Raw genomic sequence first — 25,192 nt, 5'->3', positions numbered from 1 at the left:
CATTAAAGATTCCATTGTTCAGCAGTAACATTTATCTGTACTGGTGTATCTTAATATTTTCTTTGTAATTTGACTAAAGAGAAAGGCAAATTCCTTGCTGGTGAACTCTCTGCTGTCCTCTTATCATCTACTTTGCTATTAGAACAACTGCTTTGGATCTCTGAGGCTTAGAACCCCAACAACAATGATTTCTGTCTCTCTGAGTGTCCCTCAGAAACACATGTGCTGTGGCACTGTTCATCTTGTTAGGCTCATGGAATACAGATTAATAGTCATTGTAACATCAAGATTTGATTTTTAAAAGTAACATTGTTCCACCACCAAAGCCATTTTAAATAATCAAATGCTGTTTACAAAGAATTAAAAATCTATTGACGTAGAATGTCAATCTAATAAAAGAACAAAACAGTATATTGAAGTGATACATGCAGACAAGAAAAAGGTATGGAAACACAAAATGAATCTTAAATGAATAAAGAATGAATACATTGAGTGGAGGCCGTTTGCAAGGAATATCGTATCAATGTGAATACCTGGAATACAGAAGATCATATACTGAAATAACCATCATTCAGCTTCAGAGATGTGCTATATCATAAGTCACATCATGACCAAATGCAAAGTAGGGAATCAATTTAGTACCCCTCAGCTAGGAAGGGGCCAGGTTTAATCTGCTGACTGGGATTTTGCCAAGTGCCATGTTTTGAGATTATTAATAATAGTAAACATGTTTTGCATTTTTTCCATTATATCTATAACTCAGAAACAAAACACTGAAATCAAAATTATTGAAAGTAAGAGACTTAGATGAACACCCTTTTTAAGGAAAGAAAAACAGAGGCAAGAAAATATGGTGGTAGACGCCATAGAAAGTGCACAACATATGTACATAAATGGACCTGCACATGACTGTTCATGTGTGTCCACAAAATACAGTTGGATTTAAGAGGTTGTTATTCTCTCTTGCCCTCTCGCTCTCTCAAATAAATATAAAATAAAAGTGAAAAGTCTTATAGAATGAGCCTATCTTTGGCAAGGGGGTCACATAACCAAGTATAACCTTCCCCACAATGATATAAACTAGGCAAAAGAAAACAAGCTATTTTGACCTTGCCAGAGTGATTTACTTTTAACCTCCAACTAAGGCAATCTGAGTAAAAACTACAAATTATACCATGTTTGTTTTTGCTCAGATTATATATTTTAAAGCTATAAGTTCTTATATAGTGTAATCTATGTTACATAGCTACACACTAATCAGTAAGAGTGCTGAAACAGAAATATGTTTAGATTAAATTAGCCATTTACCATAGGGCTGTCTTCTCATCATCACTCACTCTAAATGTGGATTTCTATGTAAGTTTCAAAATACATCTTTTTAAGAGAATTTACTTCCATTTTTATAATTATATTGTGTTTTAATAAAAAATAATATCTCCCCAAAGTTTTTAAATCATTACAAGAATAAATGACTCACTAGATAATTTTCTCTGATGTATCCTTTCAAATTGTTTCTTTTCCAGGTCATCCTTTCTTAGACTTAGATTACATCATTCTGAGAACTAAGGGAATTCTGGAAGAATTACTGAGTTTCAAAACTTCATAATTTATCTCGACTCAAGCTAGAAATAAGCAACACAGAAAAAATCTATAATTTTAGCATAATTAGCATGAGAATGGGAGGTTTTGAACTGGAGATCAAACAAAACCTTCTCTTTTTTGAAAACATAGCTCTACAGAATTTATCCCTAACTGGCTTAAGAATGTAAAATTTTAGATTAGTCATGCAGTCTGTTTCACTGCATCTGCCACAAATTTAAAAAATCAAAAGTGATTAGGTTTAAATAACTGTGGATTGATAGTGCTGTGCAATGTGTATGTGTAAAATTATCACAAAGATAATCACATATAATATACATATAAGTTCACATAAAGCATATATTTACTTCTACAGTTATATGAAAAATATTGTCCTAAAATCAATAATACAGGTGCTTTATAAAGAAGGAATTAGAGCTGTGTATACTCTTTAAGCTCTGCTTTGAGGGCATAGCACTGTTGGCACACTAGTCATGGATGCATTAATGGTGTAGTACCTAAACAGGAAGGATAGAAGGGTATCTCTATATAATCTCTCTCTCTCTCTCTCTCTCTCTCTCTCTCTCTCTCTCTCTCTCTCTCTCTCTCTCTCTCTCTCTCTGTGTGTGTGTGTGTGTGTGTGTGTGCATATGTGTCTGTGTCCCCTTTAACTTTGACTGAAAATCCAGAAGTTAAATGACTTAAATTTCTTCCCTGATGTTTTACTGAGAAAATGGTAATAGTCAACAATGAGCATGAAACCACGAGTCTTCTTTAAAATCTATTGGCATTTAAAACATTTCAAAGCAAAACCTTGCAAGGGTTCAGACCTTACACCCCATGTCCTCTGTGTAACATGAGCCAGGAGAACAAACTTGTGAATACAGCAAGAGAAGTCGTTTCCTCAAATGAACAGTCTTTGATTTCAAAGACATTCTATCTTCCTGTAAGTTATAGGATTATACACTTATACATAGGAATAACACTAAAGAAATTCATATACTTACACACTTACACATAGGAACAAACTTGCAACAAATTTCTTTTTATTCACACTTAAGCACTGAAATTGTTTTGCTTTTATGATTGAATATTAGGGAACTTATTAACATCTCTCTGCTGTCCAATCTGCTATTCCACTGGCTTTACTTTCTTGCCTCCTGATGAGGCATGTGGTTGTTAACAGGACCTTGATAAAAGTAGTATTCAACTTCCCTTTCTCATGACCTTTGGCACTGTGAATTCTGTCTTTCTCCCACTAGCCTATCTTATCTTACAGAGATATTGGCCCTATCCCTTTTGATGGTAAGGAATGGTGTTATCTTTTGCTTCCATATACATATATCCATACGCATATAAGTATCTGTATTTATGATATTTTATATAGCATAATTATAGAATTTTAATATTCAAATGTATAAATTTCTATTTTAATATGCTACGGTTAAAAGTTAGACTTAATACCTAATAAAATGTTAACTAAGTTAATCATTGAAATTTGTGTTATGCAAGGAATAAATAACTGATCTAAGATCCTCTCTTGATATCAATAAGAGGTTACATTAAAATACATACAGAGTGAAACAAAATTAACATAATAGAAATAATTCAGAAGCACACTTTTGTAGTAATAATATTATTAATAAATTACCAGTAGGGGGTTGCTTCCCATATTGATGGCTTATGTTCCTGAAAGAAAGACATACACAGAGCCTTTATATTTTAATATTCCCTAAGCAGCACAATAGCTGGGCTGCTGCCTAGCCTCCATGCTGCTAGAATCTACCTCCCACTGATAACTCCAAGTTACTAGTTAAAATTTCTATGTTCCATCATGACCACTCCTGACTCAGCTGAGCAGCCCTTTGGGCAAATTTCTCTTGGCCCCTTTACATGGTAGCTATGCCTCTCTGTCCTGCACTGTGTGTCCTATAACTGTGTGTGTGTGTGTGTGTGTGTGTGTGTGTGTGTGTGTGTGTGTGTGTGTTTGTAAAGGTATAAAGTACAACTTGCTGAATTTCTTCAGTGTTGCTCCTATGTATAAGATTTTAGAATATTGGATAACTAGAGAAACTTGTTTTGGGAAATATTAATCTCTCTTTCAGTAGTCATTAATTGCTTGTGGCTTATTTATCGAGTGTCTTTTCATTTTCTTTCTTAAAGATTGGATCAAAGCTAAACATCTGAAATATTAGGCACACAACTAGAGTGATGCTGTCTTCGGCAGTTTGTATCACACTCATAAGAACACTCTAACATGAAAGGTTAAATTTCCATCCTAAAAATAATGATATTAGCTCCCCAGTGGATGTCTACTTGTGCTCTAATCATCCTGACCTCTCTACCATGGATTTCAAGCACTTAATGAGTGTCTTTGAAGTGGATTCACATTAACTGCTTTAGACCATCACTCTGGCTTGTATGTAGACACATGCATATGATGAAGAAATTAGATTTCTAATTAAGCAATCTACACTAAGGCTGCCTGCCAGATGTGAATTAGTCTTAAGGGCATTTTGTAGAGAGATGCTGATTGAAGAATATTTGTGACTGTACCCTCACAAACCAGGGAATTACTCAACACGATGTTCCCAAAATTCCCATACACAGAGCAGGAATTTTCATTATTTGTTTTTGGAGGTTGTTAGTAACTAGAGGTTTTTACCTATCATGATTTAGCCCTATGGAGTAATCATAAACTGAACATTTCAGAAGGAATGATTGAGGGCAGTGATTCATGTCTTCTGTGAGAAGAAATTCAATTGGGTAGAACATTCTCCAAATAGGCAAATAGAGACTAGGCAAGTAAAACATATCCATGTTGGCTATAAACTATTTTTTTCTCTAAATCCCAAAAGATACTTATAAATCTTGGTAAAATGAATGGTAGTCCTTGCTGGTTAATTCAAAAGGAACAGAAGAGCTAAATATTTTTCTAAATTATATGCCAGTGATATGTTATTGATACCATTTATTCCACTATTGCAATTCATTTGTTCCTACTGACTTCCTGTCTAAGGCTTTTAAATTGGAGTGTTTTTCTTGTTTGTTTGTTTGTTTGTTTTAATTTAAATCTTGAGGCTGGAGAGATGGCTGAGTGGTTAAGAGCATGCACTGTTCTTCCAGAGATCCTGAGTTCAATCCCAGCAACCACATGGTGGCTCAAAGCCATCTGTAATGGGATCTGATGTCCTCTTCTGATGTGCCTGAAGACAGCCACAGTGTTCTCACATACATTAAATAAATAAATAAATAAATTAGCTTAATTAGCTGTTATTGCATGTAGATATGTATATACATCTATTTTTCAATATAGCCTGCTAGATCAGTATAATGCTATTTGAATATATGCTGTTAGAGTTGCCTGGTGCCTAATAGATAGTCACGAAGTTTTCTACCTATGTATAGTAGAACATACTCATTGACCAATTATTTTCTGTACTATCTACATTGTGCAGCAGCACACATAACTTGTTATTTCTAAGCAAAACTAAAAGGGTTTATCAAGTTTTCCCACCCATACTTCCTGATACTCTGCACACACTCTGGTAAACAGCATTCTGCTCCCAAGTTATGTAATGCCAAATAAATTTCCCCAATATATGTGAGCTGTTTAATAGTTTTGTTGACATTCACTTAAATGGGGGAGAACACTAGTTTAATGACTCCTGTATTCTAGTAATCCCCCTACCATTTTTGACAAAACAAAATTATTTCATTCACAAATTTCTATAAAATTTTAGAAAACATTAAATGGAGTTACTGCTTCAGAACATTAAAAAGCCTTGCTTTGGGTAGGAAGGCAATGAAAGTAATCATGTTATCTTTAACAAATAAGTATTAAATATCACAAAGGTCAACTATTGTTTACATAGTACAGTTTTCCTTGTTGTGGAAAATAGAGTTTTCTCTCATACACATTTCAATCCCAGTTTCCTCTTTCTGCATTCTGCCCAGATACCATGCACCTGTCTTCTCCCCCAAATTTACTCCTTTGTTTCTTCTTCAGAAAAAAATAACAAAACAAAAAAAACAAAACAAAACAAAAAAACAAACAAACAAAAAAACCACAAGCCTCTGAGATTTTAGTCAATGAGCACAAAACAAGACACTATAGGACAGGCCAACAGCCTGTAGGTCAAGGAAGAGGAGTAAAGGAATCCCAAGAGCAAGGATGTACACCAGTTCCTACAGTTAAGAGTCCCACGGAAACAAGCTCACAGCTATAACATATATTCAAAGAACTTGTTGCGGAGCAATGCAGAGCATGCTTGATGCTACAGTCTCGTTAAGACCATATGAGCACTGCTTAGTTGATTCAGTGGGGGATGGGGGTGTAGAGTCTCCTGGTGTCCTCTATCTACTCCTATTAATATTATGTCCCTTCTTTTCAAATATTTTTATTAGAAATTATGTATATAAGCATTGAGTATCTTTATCATTGGATTGGATATTCCTGATATTATCATCTTTACTAAAAAGGAAATTTTGATTCCTTATACTTTCAGAAGTTGTATTCAGTGGATATTTAAGCTGACCTTTCTTGTAAGTTGTGAATGAACTAAAAATGAAAGGCTCTACTTTTAAATAACACAGACTAGGCAACATAGGTGTGGGAACTCTTGGGTTCTTTTGCAATAAACAAAGTATTAATTTCCTCTCAGATTTTTTCCTAAGTGGCAGGTATATGGAAATAAATTAATTGATAATTTCACTATGAGCCTCATTAGGGGGATGAATGGGAAGCAGATGAATAAAGATCATCATTAAAATTGATGGTCTAAGTCCCACTGGATGATGGGAAAGGATTTCCAGAGAGAGCTGTGTTTGAGCATAGTTGTAAAAGACAACTCAGCTACCCAGTGAACAAGGGGAAGTGAGACATAAATCCAGAGGAAAAGATTTACACTGACAAGCCAGGCAATGGTGGCACAGCCTTTAATCCCAGCACTTGGCAGGCAGAGGAAGGCAGATTTCTGAGTTTGAGGCCGGCCTCTACACTCTACAGAATGATTTCCAGGACAGGGCTACACAGAGAAACCCTGTCTCAGAAAAGAAAGAAAGAAAGAAAGAAAGAAAGAAAGAAAGAAAGAAAGAAAGAAAGAAAGAAAGAAAGAAAGAAAGAAAGAAAAAAAGAAAGAAAGAAAAAAGAAAGAAGGAAAGAAAGAAAAAAAGAAAGAAGGAAAGAAAGAAAAAGAAAAAAGAAAAAAAAGAAAAGAAAAACATGAAAAAAAATCTTTATTTACACTGAGGGCAATGTACTTCCCGCACCTCCCCCAACTCACACATTGGACAGAAATATGATTTTTTCTTTTCTTATATCTCCAGTGCAATGAAAACCTACAGTCTGTTGGAGAGCTAGAACTATAATTATAGGAACTATAAATGTGAAGAGAATTTGAACAAGAAAGTTCTTGATGACAACCTTTGATAGATTTTTCTCCTCATTTCAGTGAATAAAACTTTGTATTTTCTCACATTAAAATTTCATTCACTCAGTTATACAAGGGCTTAACACAAACACTGAATTTCCATACCTCAGAAATACTTTATTCTGTCCAGTTGTTATGGAAAAAATCATGTTAGTAGGAAAAAATATTAGTGTTAGCTTTATTTTTTTTCATATCTTAGAGTCGGAGTTTCACATTAGGTAAATTATATAGAATAGTTTAAAATCTAAATTTAAACTTTATTGAAACTTTAACTCTTCTTAAATTAAAAGTAATCTTTTGTAATTCTCAAACACCTGTAAATATCAAAGGAAACAAGGAGTCTCATGTTGAAAATCAGTTTGGCACTGTACAAAGTGACACATGACAACATAAGAAAGGTGTTCCATTAAAATGAAATTTTATAAGTTGTTTTCTGAAACATTTTGTGCTGTCTAAGAGATTCAGTTATCGAGACCATAGTCTGTGATGCATTTGCACTAAGAACAGTTTCATTCTCAATGTCTATCACTTACCCAGGAGCAGACAAATAGTACATGTCATTTCAAAATATTTACACTGAAGGAAGTTGAAAAATAGTAGGTACAAAAAAAATGACTTTTTTGACGTTCTACTCAAAGAAATCTTGTGAACCTGTATAAGAGTTGCCTTCTTCTAAACCCCGAGAAAAGCAAAGATCCTACCCAAAAAGCAAAGGCACACAGAAGGGAATGAGAGCCAACAGGCCTTGAAGTTGCCTACTCTACAGTGTTCTTTGCTTACAATTTTTCTCACTGCAATACTTATCTCCAACAAAATCCACACAAGCATCCTGAAGGTTTGCTGTTCCTTTTGTTCTTCTCATCTTTATGACACTTTGTGTAATAAATCACGTCTTCATTCTTAAGAGTCTACATCTGTTGTTACAGAGACCCAAAGAAGTGGTAGGGAGATATAAATGTAGTGTGCTTTCTTGGTTACCAATAAACACATAACTGATGGACCCAGGTGGTCCCAGACTTCAGATGTCTAAATCTGAATTCATTCTGCTTGTGTATTTAAGACTCCTCCATACGAAATTGGAGGAAATGCATTAAATAATACAATGCATGACTTGTAAATATAAATTTAAATTAGTTATGTAGTTTTAAATCTATGAATCACTCAGAAATAATTTGCTTTTTATTTTTATTTATTTATTTATTTATTGGTTTTTTGGATTTGGTTTTTTCGAGACAGGGTTTCTCTGTGTAGCCCTGGCTGTCCTGGAACTCACTCTGTAGACCAGGCTGGCCTCGAACTCAGAAATCTGCCTGCCTCTGCCTCCCAGAGTGCTGGGACTACAGGCGTGCACCACCACCGCCCGGCTGCATTATTTTTATAACTGAGCTGTACAGAGTGACAGAAAAGAGCTAAAACACAAGTAAAATTCCATAATGTATTTAGTTTTCATTTTAAAAGATATTATTTTTTTCTAAATATTTTCAAATGAATTTCAAATGGGAATATATTCTATGAAATAAATGTATTTTAAATAGCCTTTTAAGGAGAATAGATTATTATTTCTGGAATATTTTAATTACATTGTCAATATTTTATATGTCCATCTAATAACATAATTACTTATCTTGCCTTTAAGAAACTTCTTTATAACTCAGTTAATTCACCTTTCTGTATTTACACACACACACACACACACACACACACACACATATATATATATATAAAGACTGTTCTTATTTGACAAGTTAAGCATTTCTGAATTTACTGTTGCTTACGATTATACATAATTTTGTTGCAGTTCTCTCTCTTTTCTCATATAAAAGATGGATAGCTCTGAGATTTAAAAAGAAAGGGTAAAAGTTGGAGTGATGTTTCTTATGACAAACTAAATTTAATTCAGTGAATAAAAACATTTCTTAAAGTTATAATTCATATCTTTGTAAACTTTTGATATATAAAAATGTAATTCTCTGAATATATTTCTATTTGGGATTCAGAATTAGTTATTATTGAACATATAGTATTTGATTGGATCCCTGTCTTAAAATAATGTTTTAAAAATCAATGTGTTAAATTTATGTATTTAAGAATGCTACCTTTCACCTTAATTGACCAAAAGAGCTACAATGTTATACAGGGAGCTATAAAACTACAGGTTAAGTCAATACTGATTTGAAATACTACACTTTAACTATCATGAGATTAAATCCTAGGTTTAATTATAATTCTATTTATAAATAGATCAAAGAATAAAAACTGAGAACAACAGAGTGACCAAGAAACACTTTTCTAGAGTATTAGTTCAAAAAATATAATTCATCTGATGCCTTCCGTTGTCTCTGATACAGTTCAATAGCCAAATACTTCAGAGTCTAACAATGTACAGTTTCCTACATAGTATAGAACTCCACAGAGAGCTCTATAATTATATTAATCATTGTTAAATTAATTATTAATTATCTATATCGTACATAAATATAAAATGTTTAGCTAATATATTATTTTGATTAATAAATATATTAGTATATAAAATATCAAAATTATAGAATTTTATTAATATTTTTGAAATAGTAGCAGTTTTAAAGTATAACATATATCCATTGTGTTTTTAATCTCACCATCTCTAAACAATATGAAAGTAAAACAGCCATTCTAAGAGGGTATTGGAAACTAAACTCAAGTATTATATAAGAATATTAATCTATTTTATTCAGTGAAGTATCTCTTCTTTCCAATCTCCATCTCTTAGTATCTTTAATTCTTTGATAATAGCTAAGGTTTTAGAGATGAAACACTGCTACCTGGGGATTTCTCATTTTATTTAGTGTTTCTCTTTCAATTTTTGCTTGTTCACATAAGTCTGGGCAATATTTTATTGCTCAGAATTACCTCTAATTCACAATTGTCCCTGTGGGCCACCTTAGTTCTGGGATTGCATGCATAGTCAGAGTCTTCACATTGTGTTCTCGTTCTTGATGATTGTTGTATTAGTATTGTATTGTTGAATTAGAATTATCATATTTTGAATATCAGACCCTTAACACCAATATGGTTTGTAAAAATTGTCTACCATGCCGTATACTTTCTTTACTCTCTTGAGCAATCATTGTTTGCTGTCTCAAAACTTTTTAGTTTTATGTAAACTTATTTTTACTTTTGTTTCCTGTGTCTTTGAAGTCTTAAACAAAAATCATGACCAGAAAATATGTTATGAATGAATAAATAAATTAAATGTCCTCCAATGAATGACATTCAATGAATGGCATTTGAATGAAAATATGTCATTTCAATCATTTTGGTAATATTTCATAACTATGATTTTACATTTTTGATTCAATGAATGACTGGGTTTTTAATGTGAAATCAATACCCAATTTTTAATTTTAGATATATGGATGATGAATCATAACTACATCATTTATTGATGAGATTGCCCTTACATCTCTGAGTTTTCACAGCATCTTTGTCAAACTTTTATGCCTGAATATATATAGACCTGTATTTCTGGTCTCTCTGCTTTGATCCTTCGGCTTAAGTTATATAAGTCTGCTTACATAACTGGCTTTGCTTTGTGATGAGTTTGCAGATCTGCTAGATTGATGTCTCCGGCTTTGTTCTTTTACTTAATACTGCTTAGAAAATTTGGGATCTTTTGATTCCATATTAATTTTAATTCCTTTTCTTTCTCTGAAGTGTGTGTTTGGCACTTTAGTGAAATTGTAACTAATGTGCATGTCAGATATGCTCAAAACACGTTTTTAGGTTTTTTTGAACGATTTATATGAGGTATTTTCAATTACTTTCAATATATCTTGTTTTCTTTTCTTAGTGTGTGTGTATATATATATATATATATATTATATATGTATATATATAATTTATGGCTGATTGAATAATGATCAAATTGCTTTACTATATTTGAATACTTGCTTGCCAGTAAGTGGCACTATTGGGAAAATTATTGGGAGTGTGGTTGAATTAGGGAAAGGCTGGAAGAATTGAGGATTACAGGTGTGTGCCACCACACCCAGCATAATATCACATTTTTATAAACTTCTAATACATACCTTTATTTGATCATTAGTAAATAGATACAATTTATGTTTTAAAAAACTAGTCATAGATGGAGAAATGGCTTGATTACAAACATTTAAAGACATAAACTTCATGTTAAAAGCTAGATGCACTGTACTGCGCTAGGTGTCTGAAATGCCAGTAAGTCTTTGGAAAAGGGAGAGTGACAGAAAGAATCTCTGAAAGCTCATGAGGTTTCTAGTCTGGCCTCCTCAGTAGCGAAAAGATCTTGAGTCAATCAAGATAGAAGGGTGGGGATCCGGTATCAGCAGGTTTCCTAGTGATTTCTATATGCATTCTGCAATGTATGTGTGACTATAATCGCACACAGGGGTATCATGATCAGCCACATACACTTTCATTGGAGACGACGCCACAACTCTTAATAAATGGAAGTAGAGCAAATAAGTTTGAACTTCTCACTGTCTTTGTTGGTTCTTCAACTTTAATGACCTCCGAAAATGTCTTCAATGCAATGAAGATACATGAGAAAATTGAAAGTCAATGCATTTGATAAAAAAGATGGGAATCAAATTTGCATGTAAATGCAAACTTTTATTATGTGCAAATATTATGTGTAAATGTCACTTTTACTTCCTCAGATCATGAAAAGAGATGAGCGCTCTTCCAGGCTATACAAATGCATGCTTAGGCTGAGCCCAGAGAGTGTCCTTATCTACTGTAACTATTCCTAGTCCCGAAAGCTTCCTGTCTCTGTACATCTAATCTTCCAAGCTTATTGATTCAAGCATGCTTCTCTGGGCTTCTGACTCAATTGCTCTGCTAGGCCTCATACTAACTTTTGCAATATGTTCTAACCTTGGACCTTCTTATTCTCTGACTCCTTCTGTCTTCCCTTGGGTCTAACTTGTTCTATCTGCAATCTGTCTCCTTAAAACTATGCTGGACAAGCTGCCACACTCATGCCACCCACTGTTTTCTTCCTCACTGTTCTTAAGTACCCTCTCTTTCCTGTTTATTCTAATGAGAGTTGGTCATATATCTCTGACATATTTTGTCAGATCTTTCCCCAGTTCTTCACTTGGTCTGCACTTTTAAGCTTGGCTCCTTCCTAGTAGAAACTAAACTTATATTCTTTATTATGGATTAAAGTTGTATACTAAGGACGTGTCTGCATTCCACTGGATCATAGTGTATTCTAGGGCATTTCTGCATTCCAGGTAGATCATATAGACCTAGGGCTTTGGATATCATGTATTGTTATAGCAGTCATGTTTCTAAACCAAAATTTCTCTAAAATTCTGACCTCTAAAAATCAAACTATGCTAAGAAATTAGAATGAATAGAATTGGGGAACAATATCGCTTTTGCTTTTTTTTCCATTGTTTCAATAGTACTAATCTGTAACTTTTATTACCCTTCCTGCATATGTATAAATATTAAAATATTAGTGGCTTCTAAGACTTCTCTTATTAGTTCAAATTAAAACAGTAGTTAACAATTAAATAAAAAAATCTTAAGTGCAAAATGCTTAGATGAAAAGAATAAGAGTTTAAAATTGATGTGTACCTTCATTTATATTCAAGGTTTTATGTAAAATCAGGAGCTTTATAAATGCCTTGTAACAATCTTTTTTCTTTTAGTACAACAATCAAAAACCTTGTGTATTGTTGCTAGGCTAAAGTAAAATGCATATTGGTAACATTTATGAAAATACTTGTAGGAGAAGCTAAGATTTTATGTTATTGTTATATAATTTATTTTTTAGTTAAATTATCTCCTTTTACTTTCTTCCTTGCAAATCTCCCCACATACTTTCCTGTTCCACTAAGCTTAACAGTCTCTTTTACAATTAATTTTTATTACACACACACATACACACACACACACACACACACACACACACACATATATATATATATATATATATATATATATATATATATATATATATATATATTACATACATATATTCTTCTATATGATTACAACTTACTAAGTCCATACAATGCTAGTTGTATGTATTTTTCAGGGATGTCCTTATGGGATTAATTAGTGTCCTCTTCCCTGAGAATTACTTTTCCTTCTTTCAGAAGACGTAATGAGCTATGGCAACTACAACCCACAACACCATCCACCAGGGTGGAATGACCCTAACAGTTCAGTAGTGACTCACATAACTTTACAGGTACTAAAAAACTCTTCTACTGAACCTAAGACCCACTCAACAGCTGTCTTCCAGGTAGTGGAAACCTAGCCAACTACCAAAGGCTAGTAAACTCATGCATCTAAGAGAAGAAACCACAGTGACCACTGTAGCAAACCAGTACAATCCTTAACTATATTCTAAGTATTTCCTACATATATCTTAAATATTTGTTTTTTAACTCACATTGAGTATAGTCCTATTCTCTCATCATGGAAAATTCTCTTTGCAACACAGAGATTATTATACAAAACAACAATCAATCAAATTACAAACTGGTTGGAGCCCAGAATTTGTGGTTACACCTACAAAGCACTCCTATGTCTAAGACTTAAGAATCATTTTTATTTAAAGAGGGAAAGAAAAAGTTTATAAGGGCTAGATTGTTATCAAGCTTGCTGTAAAACTGTGCTTCCTACACCCGTGGTTTGTCAGCAGTATGACAGCCTAAGCATAATCTGAACATAGAAAATAACAGATGAGTCACAGCAGAGGAGGAAAAGTCCAGAAGGCCTCAACCTTACACCCACATTATGTACATTTCAGTAAGGTATCTCTCTGTGGCTTTTTATAGAGATGCATTGACTCACTGGAGTGACTTGAAAATTACTCCTGTCACTTGAATGGTTTTTGGTCTCTTGGTGAGCTATTAAGAAAATAAACATGGAAGATATTTCCATTTTCTGAGGTCTTCTTTGATTTACTTCTTCAGAGACCTGAAGTTCTTCTTACACAGATCTTTCACTTATTTGGTTAGAATCACCCCAAGATACTTTATACTGTTTGTGGCTATTGTGAAGGGTGTCATTTCCCTAATTTCTTTCTCAGCCTGCTTTTCCTTTGTGTATAGGAAGACTACTGATTTGCTTGAGTTGATTTTATAACCAACCACTTTGTTGAAGTTGTTTATCAGCTATAGTTCTCTGGTGTAGTTTTTTGGGTCGTTTAAGTATACTATCATATCATCTGCAAATAGTGATAGTTTAACTTCTTCCTTTTCAATTTGTATTCCTTTGACCTTTTATGTTGTCTAATTGCTCTAGCTAGAACTTCAAGTACTATATTAAAAAGATATGGAGGGAAGGGGCAGCCTTGTCTAGTACCTCATTTTAGTGGGATTGCTTCAAGTTTCTCTCCATTTAGTTTGATGTTGGCTACCTGTTTGCTGTATATTGCTTTTACTATGTTTAGGTATGTGCCTTGAATTCCTGTTCTTCCTAAGTCTTTTAGCATGAAAGGATGCTGAATTTTGTCAAATGGTTTTTCAGCATCTAATGAAATGACCATGTTTTGTTTTCTTTGAGTTTGTTTATGTAGTGGATTGCATTGATGGATCTCCATATATTGAACCATCCCTGCATCCCTCGGATGACGCCTACTTGATGGTGGTGGATAATCGTTTTGATGTGCTCTTGGATTTGATTGGCAGGACTTTCAATGCATGTCATATACCTGAATGCAATTGAAGTGTTTTGGTAATTGAAAGTAGTGATAGAAAAAATTATTTGTTTCAAAATAATTTATGTTCTATGAATATGTTTCAACTAACACTTTATTATATCTTTAAAATATCTGATATTGAAATTTAATAAATTCTTCCTGTAGAAATAGCTGTAGTGTGAATATTTATAATTTTCACATACCTTTATTCTCTTTTGCCTTTGAGTTTCAAAAGAGAATACTATTACTAAAGATGTATGTTGACTCGTCTTTTTTACATAGAAACATTGATGAATGGCAAAGATGTCTATTCCTTTCACTACTTCCCTTTTACAGACAGAAATTGGTTTTATACTTCAAAACTTACAAGTAATTATTATGCACATTGTTTAAATATTTTTAATCTTTTGGTATATTTTATGTAAGCTAAGTCATATTTATATCTTATATAATCTTGGAAACTAAACCCATTACAGTCAGACTGAGCATTATATAAGTAGAAATTACATCCCATTAGACTGTGGCACTGTTGTTCAATATCTAAGTGGCTGTGGTGAGAAGTATCATGTGTTATTAAGAGGAGAATTGTAATATCTCAAAGTAATTATTCACTTCATTGTATTTCTATTCTAATTTGTCAATTTCTGCTTCAGTAGTTTTATCGTAACTTGTAGAGTTGTGCCCAGAGATGATTGTTGCATCTTCATGGTAATTAGATTTTTGTCCCCAAGTTGTTATGTCCCTTTTAATCAGTAAGACCTTTATTTCTTCAGCATTTACTTTGTCTGATTAGAATGTAGTTTTATTTGATCGATGCTTACAAGTAAACTTTTCCTTCTAACTTCTATATTAATCTCACCCCATCATTACTTTAAAGAGAGTTCTAAAAAAAATTTTCAGGAAAATACAATGTGCATTCTTTCCTATTTTTTATTGTTTATCTTTTCTTCCTTTGAATGTTCTAATAGTTTTAAGTGATATAAATCAAACACAATACCTCACACTGTTGATTCAAAAGCACTCAACTAGGATTCATAACAGACCCACTATGTTATTGGGGGTCTGGGTCTGGTCCACTTGTTTCTAGGCTCATGGTTTCTAGTCGTGTTATTTCTTGACCAAACTCTTGAGAAAAGGAGCTCAAAAACAGTTGGTTAAAAAAAAGCAAGAAGAAAGATATTAGACAGGGTTCACTGTGCAACTGTTGCATGCAAATTGAGTAAAGATGCTCAAGGGACTGAATTGGTCAGAAGTTCTTTTTAGTGGAGATCAAAAGGAGGTATTACTGATTAAGTGGGAGAGTTTGGCTGATTCTTTACTTTGATAGGAATATTAAGGCACATGTTTATTTTTTCCTATAGCACATGCCATTTCCAGTAATGTAGCTGATTTTAATCATGCATATTCCAGTTATATAAAGGCATAAGATGATATACATTATAAATAGGCAATTGCCCTCAGAATCATTGGAAGACACATACTGCCTTACTGTAAGTGTACATAAAACCTGTGCAGAACAGATTGTCCTTTCTATCTTTCATATTTTAGGTATCTGACTGAATAGACAATATCCATTCACATTTGATTGTTTCCATGAGGAGGAAACTTACTTTTCAGAGATAGGTATATCTCTGAAATGCAATGCAATTGGAAGGTCCAGTGTTTCTTGGGTGGTACACCGTTCAGAGAGTGTGTATATGCAGGTGTGTATGTGTGTGTGTGTGTGTGTGGGTGGGTGGGTGGGTGTGGGTGTGAGGTATAAACAAAGGAATTAGTCTGCCAAGTGCACTGTTATGATGTAGTATGTAAGCATAATACAGAACACAATGAGAAACCCAGTCCACCAAACCACTACCCATGCCTGTTCCCTTTAATTATTTTTCTTCCTGTTCTGAGAGGTTTTCCTTTTTAAAATTAATGTACTAATGCCACATGTACTCATTTAATTTTCTATTAGTTGTTATTTATTCTGTTGGACTGCATTACTAGTCATGTAATTGTTTCTCATAGCTATATTCTTAAAGAATGGCTTTTCATTCTCTAGAAACATATCTGTTTAGCAAATAAAATAGCCCTATTAAAATGGGGTATAGAGCTAAAGAAAGAATTCTCAACTGAGAAATAATGAATAGGCAAGAAGCACCTAAGGAAATGTTTGACATCCTTAATCATCAGGGAAATGCAAATCGAAACAACCCTAAGATTCCAACTCACACCAGTCAGAATGGCTAAGATCAAAAACTCAGGTAACAGCAGATGCTGGCAAGAATGTGGAGAAAGAGGATCACTCCTCCATTGTTGGTGGGATTGCAAGCTGTTTTACTCACTTTTGAAATCAGTCTGGAGGTTCCTCAGAAAATTGGACATACTACTACCTAAGGACCCACTCCTAGGCATATACCCAAAATATGTTCCAACATATAACAAGGACACATATTCTCCTCTGTCCATAGAAGCCTTATTTATAATAGACAGAAGCTGGAAAGAATCCAGATGTCCTTCAACAGAGGAATGGATACAAAAAATGTTGTACATTTACACAATGGAGTGCTGCTCATCTATTAAAAACAGTGAATTCATGAAATTCTTAGGCAAATGGATGGAACTAGAAAATATAATTCTGAGTGACTTAACCTGATCACAAAAGAACAGAACACACATGGTATGCACTCATTAATAAGTTGATATTTGATGCAAATATTGGAATACCCAAGATACAATTCATAGACCACATGAAGCTCAAGAAGAAAGAAGACCAAAGATGCTTCGGTCCTTCTTAGAAAGGGGGACAAAATATTTACAGGAGGAACTTCAGAGACAAAGTGTGGAGCAGAGACTGAAGGAAAGGCCACCCAGAGACTGCCCCACCTGGGGATCCATCCCATATACAGTCACCAAATCCAGATACTATTTTGGATGCCAGCAAGTGCTTTCTGACAGGAGCCTAATATAGCTGTTTCCTGAGAGAATCTGCCAGAGCCTGACAAATACAGAGGCAAATGCTCACAGCTAATCATTGAACTTAGTACTGCATCCCCAACGGAGGAGTTAAAGAAAGGACTGAAGAAGTTGAAGGGGTTTGTAACCCCATAGGAAGAATGATATCAACCAACCAGACCCCCAGAACTCCCAGGGACTGGACTATCAATCAAAATGTACACATGGATGGATCCATAGCTACATATGTGGCAATGGATGGCCTTGTTGGGTATCAATGGGCAGAGAGACACTTGGTTCTGTGAAGGCTTCATGACCCAGTGTAAGGAAATGCTAGGGCAAGTAAGCAGGAGTGAGTGGGTGGGTAGGGCATCACCTTCATATAAGCAAGGGATGGGAGGAAGGTATAGGGCATTTCTGGGTGGGAAACTAGGGAAGTGTCTAACATTTGAAATGTAAATAAAATACCCAGTAGAAAAATAGAAACATATCTCATTTTTTCCCCAGATATATCAGTGATGCTTTACTTTCAGGGTCCTTCCAATGGTTTGCTTTATCCACAGAGACACATCGTTTACCTAATATATTTTTATTTCAAATTTCTATCAAAACAGTTTAAACATTTTTGTTAGTTGATGACAATATCCATTTTAATTCTCATGGCTTTTTTGATTACCTTACTCCATGTCAGCCAAGACATTTCATCCTATTCACATAATAAAAATTTGTATTATACACCAGCCTTTTTCAGATTGTTCCTTGAAGCCCAATTTTGTTCAAGCATCACAGACTGTAATAACAATTTTGCCTACAGAAGGCAGATTGTCCAGTTGATTCAAATGGCAATGTTAATTGCAAATGACAGGTGCAAACCACAATCAACATTCTATAGGCCTCTATTCAACATTCAGGTCAGTTTTCAGTCTTCATAGTGTTATTTCAATATGGCCTTGGTGTAGTGGAGAGATTTGAACAGAAAGGTTTTGGAACAATAGCCAGGTTCGTACTCATATTGGCAGAGCCTAAAGGTGATACTTCAAAATTTCACGCACAACTGTATGGGGGTATGTGTTCCCTACCAATGTATATCTCGATTCAGTTCACTGTTTTTCTATGATAATCAAAAGGCACATATGGAAGCCATTCACAGGTGGCACATGCCTTTAATACCAGCACATTGGAGGCAAAGGCAGACATAACCCTGTGAGTTCAATGTCAGGCTGGTGTATATAGCAAGTTTCAGGACAGCCAGCTCTATACACAGAGAAAACCTGGCCAAACAAAAATAACCAGCAACAAACAAACAAACAAATGAACAACCAGCAGTTAGAGAAAAACTAGCTCCCCTCTGTTGCTCTCTTCTGAAGCATTTTCTTATGTCAGTGCAAAGACTGGATGCAAAAAGAGAAATAAAACTGAAGCATTTAGATCCTATAGTTTTAATACCTTCTATTAAAGATAACCTTTGTCATAACTTTGTCTACTGAAAGCTCTTGTTGCCAGAAATCTCTATTGGCATGGCTAAGAGCTAACTTGGAGGGCCAAGGGTGAAATGGGTCTGAAGGCCAATACTGAAGAAAGGTCTTCTATTTCTTTCTCTTATTCAGCAGAGTTACCAAGACTCAGGGACACTCTTGATGTGTATTTATGGCTACATCAGAATTTCTGATTGTTTTACACTCTGGATAGTTTATATTAGCAAGGAAAAATGACAGGGTTACTGATGGTTTCATTTTAGCGTTATGAAATTCAACAATTAATATCCTAACCTTATATTTTCACAGATCTGTTACTTCAGTTGTAACGTTTGGGATGAATGTGTTCAGGGGTGGATAAGTCTGCATGTCTATATTTTCTATCAATAGGTATTATGGAGTTCTCCTGATACAACAGTCAATATTTGTAATTACATATATCATTTCTCTCATTAGTAGCTAGTGAACAAAAGTATCTTAAGTCACCTCTCATCCACTTCATGAATATTTGCACAAAAACTCTATCAAATTACTTACTTCTTGATGCATTTTATTGGGTTTTGGATAAATGGTTTACTCTTTCTTCATAGTAACTTCTTTGGTAAGTCAGACAATTTCATATACTCTTGTTACAGCTACCAGAAGTGTTTAGATCTCCCAATTAATAGACAATTTATTCCAATATCAAGGTGAAGGGTACTGCATTATTCAAGCCTTTGCTAGAATTAGTTTCTGTTCTATGATCAATACCCGAGAAATCAGTTTTGGGGAGAAAAATCTTTCTTTTAGCTCATAAATGGGGATTTCAGTTCTATATAGTAGTGCTAGTATGATGAATAAGACCAAGCCATTTTATAGTGATGAAGAAGGTGGTGAGGAGGAAGAGGGATGGAACTCATATTCTAGTAGGTTTTTATGCTTTTATTCTATCCAAGACCACAGCAAGATAGGGTGCTTCTCTCATGTAGAATTGAACCTTCCAAGTTAAGCAATTATCTTTGCAAATATCCCACACATATTCTTCAAGTGAAGTACCTTACTACTCTGGCCAACCCTCAGTCTAATCAAGTTAGCAATAAAAGTCTATCACCACAATTGGTCAAGCTATATATTGCTTCTCTTTTTAACATTACTCATTTCTTTTGTGGCATACTGTACATTTCATGTATATTTTCTACTTTAATTTAAGCATTAATAAAATATTTAATTATGTTTTTTAATTTGGTTATGTGTAGTCATGTCTTTACATTGCATATATTCCTCTTGCCATTTCATTAAAAGAGATTACTTTAATCTCTTGGTTAAAGAACAAAAGTCCCTAATGCAAGTGCTATTGATACGAATCTGTCGTTTCAGAATTGCAGTAATTGAAATATATGTCTAAGTTTATTTAGAACATTAGCAGAGACAAAGTCTAGAATGCCAGGGTATTTATTATTTATTTTTCTGGATAGATTTTTACATTGCATCTATATTCTCTATTCCTTGATTATTTTGTATTTTCTTTTGATAACTCTTTTTCAGTACTGGAAATACTTTTCTCTTTACTTTGGTCATTCTGTTTCTCTTAATGTTTTGAATGTTAATATCTCTATATTTTCTTTTGAAAAATTTAAACTTAATAATACCTTATAGTAACAAAATTTCCATATTGTCATGTATTTATTTATGAATTTGAAAATAATGTTTTAAATCTATAAAGTTTTTGAATCTTTTAGTAGGAGCTCTTTAAAGTTTCTCATTATTTCATCTTAATTTCTCATACAACTTCAATATTTAACATGGAATAGAAGTACATTAAAATTTCAAAATAGTGAGTATAATATTCATGGTTTGAATATCATCAAAGGAAAGCCACTGGAACTGACAGAGTGGAGAATTCATACAAAGTCTTGAAGTTGCCTATTTTTCTATGCAATGGATTCACAGATATTTCTTCTGCTGTGGGAGAAGTGTAGTATTCTGTCAGAAGGATAAGAATGACTAATGTGGACCCAGGATGATCAACTCTACCTTCACTGACTTCTCACTGTCTCCAGTTCTAATGACAAAGTTGACAATCTAGAGTTGTGTACAACCCATGGATAGCTATAAACCAAAGGTGTGTGTGTTTGAGTATCTGGAGGAATGTGATGGATCTGAGAGGGGCAGTTATTCAAGTCCATGAAAGTAAGGCAATACATCTCCAGGAATGTATGCTTGCTAGACCAGTATGGGGTTCTGTCTTGATATTCTCAGCATAAAACGACTTGACTTCTGACTGCTTTTGCCTTTATGTACCAAGGGAAAGTCTCTTTTGAGGTCTATAATAATTTAAAAATACAAAATTAGAGCATTTAATACCAGTTAACCTCATTGACTTTGTACATGTTGACAAGAATAACTAAGAGCTTCTAAAAGTCCGTGGGAGCTTCGTAAAGAAATAAATAACTTTAAAATTCTCTATATAACAAGGCTTAGAATTGAATGAAATTTTCAATGATATTAGGATTTGGGACTGTATATGTATGATACTTTCCAATGGTACATTCTTCATAACTTCCTGGAATAATTCATGTCATCATTTATATATCACAATATTGTTAAATGTTGTTTGTAGAAGTTATAATGTCATAAAATAAACACAAATTTAAAGACTAAAACTGGATAAATTCAGCAAGAAAAAAACAATGATCCACAGTTTGATAAAACATTTACAGATAGATACATAGATAGATAGATAGATAGATAGATAGATAGATAGATAGATAGATACATAGATAGATAGATAGATAGATAGATAGATAGATAGATAGATAGATAGATAGATACATACATACATACATACATACATACATACATACATACATAGATGATAGATATCAGATATTTTTTGAACTCTAACAGAAAAAGGATTGAATTCGACATCTATCTTAGGTCAATCCAACATAGATCATCAGTTTTTCCATCTACTATTTAATGTGTTTCTCATTATTACTGTTCTTTATTTGAATTGGTGACATCATCTGTGAAAATGTTAATGTTTCTTAACAAAGAATAAAGAGTAGGATCTTATGACTCTAAACAGAATCTTGCATTATTTTTGTTCTAGAATACTAGAACAAAAGAGATTAAATAGATAATGCCTTTGATGCTTATTGGTCGTTTGCACATTATTTTCTGGAAAGGGAATTTGTGGTGAATATTGCTATAACTGCTCTGTTTAACCTGATGATTTTGGACGTGACAAAGCTGAGCATAACTTTTGGATTGTGCAACTGGGAAAACCCGCAGTTTATAAATGCTCATCCATCATACTTGTAATTTCATGAAACAGACTTATGTTTGTTTTTATTCTTTATGTATTTTGCATTCAAAGCAAACAGTATTTAAAAACTCAGTAACATGAAATGGGAATAAAAATGGATAAAAAAAAACACATGTCAAGAAGCTTCTTACAGCCTTCTTTAAATTTTACAAACATAACTGATATTAATCAAGGGAACTAAAAATGTACTTTGGCTAGAAATTTATTTTAATATGGTATACCACTTAAAAATGCCAAGAACATGCTTTGACACTGTCAGAGTAAGAATTAAAAAAGTCAGATTTAAATAAGCATGCTTATTTCAACAAAAATCAGTGCCACCTTTTTTGCTAATGCTTAATATATTCAGAGCTCAAAATTATGTAATAAAAACTGAAAATTATGAACATTCACATGTTTAATCAGAATGGAAAAAATGTTCATCTAAATCATATAGTTTAAATGTCAAAATGCAATCAACACAGTTTATGACAGAAAGTATTTAAGCTGTAAAAGTTTCTGGAACTGTTACTAAGAATAAAAATAAAGAAAGTAGAAGTGAGAAATGATCATCTAGATTTTCAAGCAATGTTGAAGAAATTTGTTTCAAAGTAAAAGTCTTGTATGACAACTGTGTTGGCTTTTATGTGAGTGTGTCAGTCTCATAGGAAGGTTTTCTGGAATGGGATGAGCTGATATTGCTAATCCTTAAAAATTTAAACATTTTCCTTTGCTAAATAAAGTGAAATTTTATTAGTGACACTAGTGATGACTACATAAAAATAAGTAAGGAAGTTATGAAAATTGCATATATGAATATCACTGTCATAAGGTACTACTATTCCCATGTATGAGGAAATGCATAAATTTGCTATGCTACACATCTGAAGATCAAAGAAGCCTTGGAAGCCTTATTGGACTAACATTAAGGTTGTGGCAAGATTGTTTTTCTCCTCTGAAAAGGAGAAGCTGTTTTGTGGTATTTCTTATTTTCACCTCTAATTAGAGGTGTGTACAAGCCCTTGTCTGTATTCTTTTATCTGGTTCTTCAGCCAGTGTTTTACCACTTGGGTAAACATTATTCCATATTTCAAATTTATCATGATTATACTCCTCTGCCTCATTGTTTGAATTATATTGTTCCATGTGATAGTCACAGTGATACACAGATTATACAACCAAATCTCCAAATCTCAAAGTTCTGCTTCTTTTTATAATAAATGAAATTCTGCTACTTTTTAATTTAATCTTTTAATTATTTTTTTTACACTCCATATTTTATTCCCCTCTGGTTCACCCTTCCAACTGTTCTACATTTCATACCTTCTCCATGAAGCCCTGTCTCCATGAGGGTATCCCCATCCCACCAGAACTCTAAACTCCCTAGGGCCTCCAGTCTCTTGAGGGTTAGGTGCATCTGAACCCAAACCTGAAAGTATTCTGCTCTATATGTGTTAGGGTCTTCATATCAGCTGGTGTATGCTGCTTGGATAGTAGTCCAGTATTTGGGAGATCTCAGGGGACCACATTGCTAATCAGGGAAATGGAAAACAAAACGACCCTAAGATCCCACCTTATGCCAATCAGAATGGCTAAGATCAAAACCTCAGGTGACAACACATGTTGACTAGGATGTGGAGACAGAGGAACACTCCTCCATTGCTGGTAGGATGGCAAAATGGTACACCCACTCTGGATATCAATCTGAACATTCCTCAGAAAATTGGAAATAGATCTACATGAAAACCCCAGAAATACCACTATTGGGAATATACCCCAAAGATGTTCCACCATGCCACAGGGGCACATGTTCCACTTTGTTCATAGCAACCTTGTTTGTGATAGCCAGAAGGTGGAAAGAACCCAGATGTCCCACGACAGAAGAACAGATACAGGAAATGTGGTTCATTTACACAATGGAATACTACTCAGCTATTAAGAATAAGGACATCCTGAGTTTTGCAGGCAAATGGATGGAACTGGTAATATCATTCTGAGTGAGGTAACTCAGACCCAAAAGGACACGCATGGTATGTACTCACTAATAAGTGGATACTAGCCCCCCCAAAAAAAGTACAGAATACACATGATACAGTCCATAGAACATATAAAGTTCAACAAACTGAAGGGCCCAAGTGAGGATGAGTCAGTCTCACTTGAGAGGGAGAAAAGAAAAAAAAAACAATCACAGTGGGGAAGGGAGGGAGGGACCTGGGTGGGAAACTGGAAGTGTCTGTGTGGGAGGGAAGGAGAGCATGATCTGGTATTGGGTGAGAGAAAAGAAATGAAGCCCTGAGGGCCAGCAGAATGAATGGAAACAGACAACCTCAAGAGATAGGAGGTTTGGGGGGACTTCCATAATGTACCAGAGAACTGGGAGGTGAGAGACACTCGGGACTCAAAGATAGGTACTTTAGATGAAATGCCTTACAGTGTGAAGAGGGAACTTTTAGAGCCTATCTGCGGCAGGAAGACAGGGCATCATGTGAGGGAGGGGGTTGCCATCTCACAGTCAAAACTCTGACTCATAATGGTTCCCGTCTGAAAGTACTGCAGAGATGGAAATGGATAGGAGTCTGAGGAAAAGAAGTTCCAGGGACAGGCCCAAAGTGGGATCCAGCTCAAGGGGAGGTCCCAAGGCCTGTCACTACTTCTGAGGCTATGGAGTACTCTTACAAAGGCACCTATCATGACTGCCCTCCAGAAAAACCAACAAGCAGTTGTAAGAGGCAGATGCATATGTTTGCACATAACCAATGGCTAGATGCTGCTGACCCCTGTGGTTGAATTAGTGAAAAGCTGG

Source organism: Apodemus sylvaticus, chromosome 9 (genome assembly GCF_947179515.1).
Source record: "Apodemus sylvaticus chromosome 9, mApoSyl1.1, whole genome shotgun sequence".
NCBI lineage: Eukaryota > Metazoa > Chordata > Mammalia > Rodentia > Muridae > Apodemus > Apodemus sylvaticus.
Note: the sequence above shows the minus strand (reverse complement) of the source record.